This window comes from Mus caroli, chromosome 17 (genome assembly GCF_900094665.2).
Source record: "Mus caroli chromosome 17, CAROLI_EIJ_v1.1, whole genome shotgun sequence".
Taxonomy (NCBI): Eukaryota; Metazoa; Chordata; class Mammalia; order Rodentia; family Muridae; genus Mus; species Mus caroli.
This window is the reverse complement of record NC_034586.1, coordinates 8,592,390-8,600,634: the sequence shown is the minus strand read 5'-3', so window position 1 is coordinate 8,600,634 and position 8,245 is coordinate 8,592,390. Positions and strand designations below refer to the sequence as shown.

General features: G+C 47.4%; 1 long non-coding RNA gene across 3 annotated transcripts in view; it reads right to left on the bottom strand.

The window, feature by feature from the left end:
- The window catches only part of LOC115029730, a 24,256-nt gene that overhangs the window by 1,665 nt on the left and 14,346 nt on the right, over positions 1–8,245 (bottom strand). For 2 of the 3 annotated variants that reach the window (XR_003835283.1, XR_003835282.1), the window contains exons 3-4: positions 5,946–6,078; positions 3,959–4,103 (exon numbers count right to left, since the gene is read on the bottom strand). This is a non-coding gene — a long non-coding RNA (uncharacterized LOC115029730). Of the gene's footprint in view, positions 1–3,958; positions 4,104–5,945; positions 6,079–8,245 lie in introns of those variants that run through there. The other variant, XR_003835284.1, reaches the window with a different exon arrangement.

Below are 8,245 nucleotides of genomic sequence, written 5' to 3'. Positions count from 1 at the left end.
GGTCTCTCAGTGCTTCAGAGCTGAATGAGCAGCAAGACTGGCGGGGAGGGGGGGCGGGGGGGCGGGGGGGGGGAGCCTTGGCTAGCACTGGGATTAAAAGCATGCACCACCACCAAGGGGTTTTCTTTGTCTTTTGTTTTTGTTGTTGTTACATAGATTCTAGCTGTTGAGCTGGTCTTTGTGCTGCAAGCCAAGTGCTTTGCTGCCAGAACCATCCCCCCAGCCCGACATTTGAAACATAACTCTTTAGCTTATTCCAATCTTTTCCCACATTAAAATATAAACTTATGTACAAGCCTTAATAATTCTGAGTCTTTTTATTTGCCTCGCTTTAAGAACCATTAAGAAAAAGAGAAAGGAAGGAAGGAAGGAAGGAAGGAAGAGGGGAACAGACTGTGCACCCCGTTTTCATGGAGTCCTGGTTTAATTTCTGTTGATGTAATAAAACTCCCAGAGGGACAAGCAGCAGCTTTGGGAAGAAGAGGCCTGTCTCAGTTTGCGATTTTAGGTCCCACCCATTATTGTGGTGCTGAAGTCAGTGAAGGAGAAACAGCCTCAGCCGGGAGCAGAGGAAGAGACATGCACACAGCCCTGCCGCTCACAGCTTTCTTAGTTTTTTATACAATTTGGCCAGTTCATGAAATGCTACCACCCACATTCATGACAGGTCTTCACACCTAACTAACAAGGTACCCCACCTACACACACCCTCAGGTCACCCCCATCTAGATAACTCCTCATTAAAGCTCTGCCCCGGTGATCCTAGGCTCTGTTGGGACTACAGTTAAAATTAACAGGCACACATGGAGTCCCTAGAGCGTTGTTAGTATTTTCTCAATGGAAAACGCTTTGTTCCAAGGCTAAAATGACTTTGAAATCATTTTGGTTTTAGGTATTAATTATTCTGTTTCTCGTTAGATAACTAGAAAAGAAAGTGGATCAATCTTAGGTGACAGAATCCACCATTCTGTAAATGAGCAGAGGTCCTTAAATCCTCCGCTGGCCTCTCGAACATGGATTCCTCTGCCAGCTGCCCACTGCATGCAACCCGGGTTGGTTTGTTTGTTTATTTGTTTCAAGTCTAAGTGTTGGCGATGGCAGAGAAGGACAGACTGCCTTGCTGAGATTCTAGCATCCAGAGGGAGAGGGAGAGGGAGGGGGCCAGCCCGCAGGGAGCTGCTGGCCTTGGGGCAGAGGAGGAAGCAGAGCACAAACCACGCCTGGTCCTGCCCCTCCAACAGCTGACTCAGCACCTTTATCCTCTTATCACCTGACCCCCTTTCATGGCCAGAAACCCATGATCTAAGAGGAAAGAGAGAAAGAAAGAAAGAAAGAAAGAAAGAAAGAAAGAAAGAAAGAAAGAAAGAAAGAAAGAAAGAAAAGGAAGGACAGATGCGGAAGATACTGGCACTTGCCCGTAGTTCCAGCAACTTGTAAGCAATGATAGAACAATGCTCTAGGCAGTGCTCAAGGCAATGCCCAAGTGTCTTAGTCAGGTTTTCTATTCCTGCACAAACATCATGACCAAGAAGCAGTTGGGAAGGAAAGGGTTTATTCAGCTTACACTTCCACATTGCTGTTCATCACCAAGGAAGTCAGGACTGGAACTCAAGCAGGTCAGGAAGCAGGAGCTGATGCAGAGGTCATGGAGGGATGTTCTTTACTGGCTTGCNTCCCCTGGCTTGCTCAGCCTGCTCTCTTATAGAACCCAAGACTACCAGCCCAGGGATGGTCCCACCCACAAGGGGCCTTTCCCCCTTGTTCACTAATTGAGAAAATGCCTTACAGNTGGATCTCATGGAGGCATTTCCCCAACTGAAGCTCCTTTCTNTGTAATAACTCCAGCCTATGTCAAGTTGACATACAAAACTAGCCAGTACAATTGACCCCTTGTCAACTTGACACACAAACACATCACTATTAAGCCTCAACCGCCAGTTTCTTATTCATCCCCTTTTAAATAACTTTAAAAGTCCCACAGTCTTTGCAAATTCTTAAAATTTCAATCTCTCTTAAAATCCAAAGTCTTTATAGTTATAAGTCTCTTCACTGTGGGTTCCACTAAAATACTTCCTTCAAGAGGGAAAAGCATCAGAGCACAGTCACAATGAAAAGCAAAATCAAACTCCAACTGTCCAATGTCTGGGATCCAACTCACGATCTGGGCTCCTCCAAGGGCTCGGGTCACTTCTCCAGCCTTGCCCTTTGTAGCTAGCACACACGTTGTCTTTTAGGCTCCAGCTGCCTGTACTCCGCTGCTGCTGCTGTTCTTGGTGGTCATCTCATGGTACTGGCATCTCCAAAACACTGCTGTCTTCTGCTGTAACTAGGCTTCACCAACAGCCTCTCATAGGCTCTCTTCATGGTGCCAAGCCTCAACACCTTTGCATGACCCCTTCTGTCCTGGGCCATCAATTGCAACTGAGGCTGTGCCTTCACCAATGGCCTATCACAGTGCTGAGCCTCAGCTGCTCTGCAGGACCCCTTCATGCCTTCAAAACCAGTACCACCTGGGTGACTCTTACACATTACCAAGCCCTGCTGCTGCACGAGGTACAACTTTGGCTATCTCTGGAACACAGCCTCTTTGTGCTCTCAGAAAGCACTTCCCAGAAGATGTCACCTCAATGATGCTGGTCTCATCACCGCTAATTTCTTAGCTCCAGCTAACCAGCATCAATAGTCCCAGTAATGCAAAAGTTTCACTTTAGTAGTTCTGGTATCTTGTTAATCACAGCTGACTCTTCAGCCCCAGCTAACCAGAACCACAGAATCTTCCCAATCAAAATAGCAATGGTCCTGAAAAGAGTCTTTAATTTTCCCTCTGAAATTTCACAAGCCAGACCTCCATCTTCTACACTGTTCTCAACATTATCTTGAGCTCCTACACAACATCTGACAGAGCTCTTAACAATGAATGGATCTTCAAGCCCAAAGTTCCAAAGTCCTTCCAAGTCCTCCCCAAAACATGGTCAGTTTGTCACAGGAACACCCCACTCCTGGTACCAATTTGTCTTAGTCAGGTTTTCTATTCCTGCACAAACATCATGACCAAGAAGCAAGTTGGGGAGGAAAGGGTTTATTTGGCTTACACTTCATGCTGCTGTTCATCACCAGAGAAGTCAGGACTGGAACTCAAACAGGTCAGGAAGCAGGAGCTAATGCAGAGGCCATGGAGGGATGTTCTTTACTGGCTTGCTTCCCCTGGCTTGCTCAGCCTGCTCTCTTATAGAACCCCAGACTGCCCGTCCAGAGATGGTCCCACCCACAAGGGGCCCTTCCCCCTTGATCACTAATTGAGAAAAATGCCTTACAGCTGGATCTCATGGAGGCATTTCCCCAACTGAAGCTCCTTTCTTTGTGATAACTCCAGTCTGTGTCAAGTTGACACACAAAACCAGCCAGTACACCCAAGGCAATGCCCAAGGCAATGCTCCCACCTGAGGCTGAGGCAGTTGGCCGGTGCTCCCACCTGAGGCCTTTCTCTCAGTGGATGTGCACTGTGCTTCTTGTTCCCTCTGTGGGCTTTTTTTTTTTTTTTTGTAAGATTTATTTATTTTATGTATGTGAGGCCACTGTCACAGTCTTCAGACACACCAGAAGAGGACACCAGATTCCATTACAGATGGTTGTGAGTCATCATGTGGTTACCGGGGAATTGAACTCCAGATCTCTGGAAGAGCAGTCAATGCTCTTAACCGCTGGGCTATCTCTCAGCCCTTCTGTGGGCATTTTTGTAGCATGATAAACCCTGCTGGAAATGGCCTGTCTTCTAGACAGTCTCAAGGACTCAATGTCTTCCAGGCCCTTTGCTGCTTGCTGGGTTTCCCTCTCCCAGACAGCCTGGCTCAGGACAGGACTGGTTATAGGAACTAGAGTCTACTTTCAACAAGTTTTAATCGCTTGTGATAGTTTCCCAATATAACTTACATTACAGCAGCAAGCTTGACCCTGTGGCTCTGTCCTTGGTTATCCTAGGAACACACATGTTCATGTTTCCTGCAGAAACTCAGGAGTTTTACTCACAGGAGTATAAGGTTCCACCTCAGACAACACAGGTACACCGTGCATATACCTTCATAAAATCCTGGATGTTCTGATTTCTGGAATAAAGAGGGATCCAAAAAGATCTATAATGGTACAGCTGTTAACTCCTCTCTCTCTCTCTCTCTCTCTCTCTCTCTCTCTCTCTCTCTCTCTCTCTCTCTGTGTGTGTGTGTGTGTGTGTATGTGTGTGTGTCCTTATCTGTGCCCCCCTCCCTCCCTTAGTAGGAGGAACCTGGAAGCTTCCAGGCTGTAGGAACAGAAATTTGAACTCAATATGGGTGCCAGAGCCCAAAAGCAGACAGGACAGACTACCTTCCCTGACCCGTAACTATACACGTTCTAAGTGGGGCTTTGGTGTTTTCAGGAATATGAAGTGGCCTTCTTGGACTTCTTTGGTGGATCTCTTTCTGTGTGTTTGCAATTTTACAATCTGCCACTAGAGGGCACTAAATGTTTGCCTGTTCAGACCTGCTGGTATTTATAGCCTTCCAGAGCCTTTAATAGCTCTCTCAGAAGGGCATTGTGCCAGACAGAGCCCCTAGGGGACACTGCCACCAGCATTTGCTTCTGGTTCCTTTTACAGCCTGGACAGGCGACTGCTAGCCCTGAGTTCTGAGCAGAACATGGAGTTTGTGCTCTGATGGTCCATACTGGCAGAAGCTGAGAATCATAAATGTCACGATAGACGATAGACCTGCACAGGTTAAAAGCATTGAGATGATCAGTGTGTGGCTGGTTGTTCCTTCAGTGGGAGGGCTTAGATGCCTTCTTAATGGGTGAGCTGCTACGAGCTGCTACGTAAGGACTTCAGGGAAGTCTGGGCAGAGAGTTGTTTTTGTTTTGTTTTGTTTCTTGTTTTTTGTTGTTGAAACAGGGTCTCCACTGAGTAACTCAGGCTAGCTTGAACTTCTGCCTCAGGTTCCTGAGACCTAAATTAGAGGCATTTGCCAAGCCCTGTAATAAATACGTTTACTTTTAAAAACAAACAAAAGAGTATTTTTTAAGTGTGTGTGTGTGTGTGTGTGTGTGTGTGTGTGTGTGTGTGCATATGAGTCACACGCTTGTGTCAAGGTCAACCAATTCTCCTTCAGCCTTGTTTTTGAGGCAGGATCTATCTTGTTTCTGCTGCAGTTCAGCGTATTTGATTCTGGAGGATTCTCCTATCTCCACCTTCCACCTTGGTAGGCATGCCAGGATTTCTAATGGGTGGTGTCACATACAGATTTTTATGCGGGTTCCAAGGATCACATCAGGTCATCAGGCTTGCTGGTGGGCATCTTGACTGCTGCACCATCTCTTCTCCCTGGTCTCAACACTACCCCCACCAAGGTCTGATCATTAATTTGTTACTCTTTATTGTTTTTTGAGGCAGGGTTTCTGCGCACCACCACTGCCAGGCTGTGACTCAGGACCTCTGAACCGCCCCCCTTATTTGTTACTCTTAAAGTCCTGACTTAGACTGGACTCGGAAGTAGAAGCTCTCTCGGCGAAGACAGCCTACATCTCTTGGCAATCTGTTCGTGGCATTTTCTTTGGCTTCCCTCGGTGTCTTGGCCAAAAGTTTGGCGTACCCACAGCCACTTAATGCATTGTTTCTTCAGACCGATACGCTGGCATCTCTGTCACAGGACGTGTGGAGTAACAAGATGCCAACTCATGGGTGCTTTGGTCCTGGGTTTCCCCCCTTCTTGGTTTGAGGAGGTCCAGGCTCCTGGACTACCTATGACCTTGGTCAGTCCCCACTAAGGCCGACCACTGTGACTCTGTGCTTCAGTGCTCATGTTTGGTGGCCCACACAGTGCCGTATGCCACCTGTGAATGTTGACATCTAAATTACTTAAATGCAATTCCAATTTTATTCTCATGGCTACCCAGCCACATTCCAAGTGCTAGCTCACCTTAGGTGTGTGTCCACTGTTGTAGAAGGCATGGGTGGTAACACTTCTGTTCCCAACCCCTGGGGGGAGGTGTCATGCTCTACCCAATCTTCTGGTTCAGGATTTACAGGTCAGGACCGGCTCCAGCAAGTTCCTGGAAGAGGAACAATGAAAGGGTACAAGTAGCCTGAAAGACTTTCAGAGAGCAGGAAATCGGACCTGGGGGCCATGTGGCTGTGAAGAACTAATGTCACTTGAGGCTCAGCCTATAGGACTCTGCACCCTGTGAACCACTTGGCTCCCAACAACAGGGCCTCAGTGGCTATGTCTGTTCCAGCACCGTGTGACAGTGCTCTAGCACAGTGACAGTGCCCCAGCACCATGAAAGAACCATGGTCACTCTCCACGTGAGCAGGTGTCATGCCCTTCTCCACCGTGAGCAGATGTAATTCCCACTGCCCACTTCAGTCCGGGCTTCTCAGAACAGTTCATGGCACGGGGGAAATGGGTCCTTGGAAACAGTCCCATGTTGACCCCATCCTTCAAATGCGCACAACGGTAAAAACCTGTTGGTCACACACCACTAACCCTGTCTTGTAGCTTCTGGATACCCTCGTTGTCCCATGCCTCCACCTACCCCACGGCACTAATGACAGCAGCAAGCCACAGTTTCCCAACACAGCACAGCCCCTCCTCATAAACTGCAAGGTGCACACCATTCCTAGCAGGAGCCATGGGCTCAGCAGCCTCTCCAAATGGTTATGGTGACTTCGATCTTCTAGTTTAGTCACCTGATAACTGTGACCAAATGGGCAAGCTGGTGATGGTCAGCACTTGATAGATGCAGGGGGAGGGGGCGTAGGGGGTGTGAGCAGGGAGGCGGGAGAGTGCTCGCGAGCAGATCCTAGAGAAAACTCTAGGTATTACTGTTAAAGATGTGACCATGTCCTACCTCTTTTCAAATCATCTCCTACTGGAGTCCTGACCTCCAGGGCTGTTCTTGGAGATGGGGTCTTCACTGAGGCCATCCAGTCAAGATGAGGCCATTTGGGGGTGGCCCTTTGGCATTCCTTCTACACTTCGCCCAGCAGTTACCTAGCAACAGTCAGGTAGGCCTGGCTTGCTATAAAAGGGACTGTTTGGCTTCTCTCTCTTTCTCTCTCTCTCTCTCTCTCTCTCTCTCTCTCTCTCTCTCTCTCTCTCTCTCTCTCTCTCTCTCTCTCTCTCTCTCTCTCTCTCTCTCTCTCTCTCTCTCTCTCTCCCTCCCTCCCTCCCTCTCTCCTCTCTCTGTTTCTTATTTTAAAAGATTTATTTATTTATTTATTTTTATGTATATGAGCATATTGTAGTTGTACAGATGGTTGTGCACCTTCATGTGGTTGTTGGAAATTTTATTTAGGATATCTACTTGCTCCAGTCAACCCCACTTGCTCCAGTCAGCCTGCTTGCTTTGGTCAACTCTGCTCACTCAGTTCCTTCTTGCTCCAGCCCAAAGATTTATTTATTATTATGTCTGTCTTATTTATTTATTATTAGCTCTGTTCAGACATGACAGTAGAGGGCGTCAGATCTCATCATGGGTGGTTGTGAGCCACCATGTGGTTGCTGGGATTTAAACTCAGGACCTTTGGAAGAGCAGTCAGTGCTCTTACCGGCTGAGCCATCTCACTAGCCCCTCTTTCTCTCTTTCTATCCTTCTCTGTCCCCTCTCTTTCTCTGCCTCTACTCCTGTCTCAACTCCCCTTCCCATGCCCCCAAATAAACTCTATTCTATACTACACCCATCGTCCTATGACTGGTACCTCTGAGGGTGGAGTGAGGGTGGTGGTGTTCAGCATGGGCACATTGAGGCATCCCCTCCCAACACACCATACCACACTGTATGAAACATATCCTTGGCTTTATAAAACACATCAGCTATAACCAAACATAGCCAGTGTCTTTATTAAAAGGCAAGATTTGGGGGTCTGGGGAGCTGACATGGTAAGACCATGTTAACAATAATTATTATTACTGTTAACAATAATATTTACAATAATAACAATATTGTTAACAATAATAAGAGTATGGTTTGGTTCCCAGCACACAGGTACCGAGCTCCGAAAGGGAGCAGAGACAGGAGAATTCCTGCGGTTGGTTATTCCATTTAGTGGAGAATAGCAGACTGAGGTGTGGGGAGAGACCCTGCCTCCTGGAAGTGAGCAGGATGATACAGGAGAACACTCCGTGCCCTTTTCTGGCCTCCATGCATGCTTATAGGCACCCATGCCTACACACACAAGTGCACATACACACATACAAATAAATAAATAAATAAATAA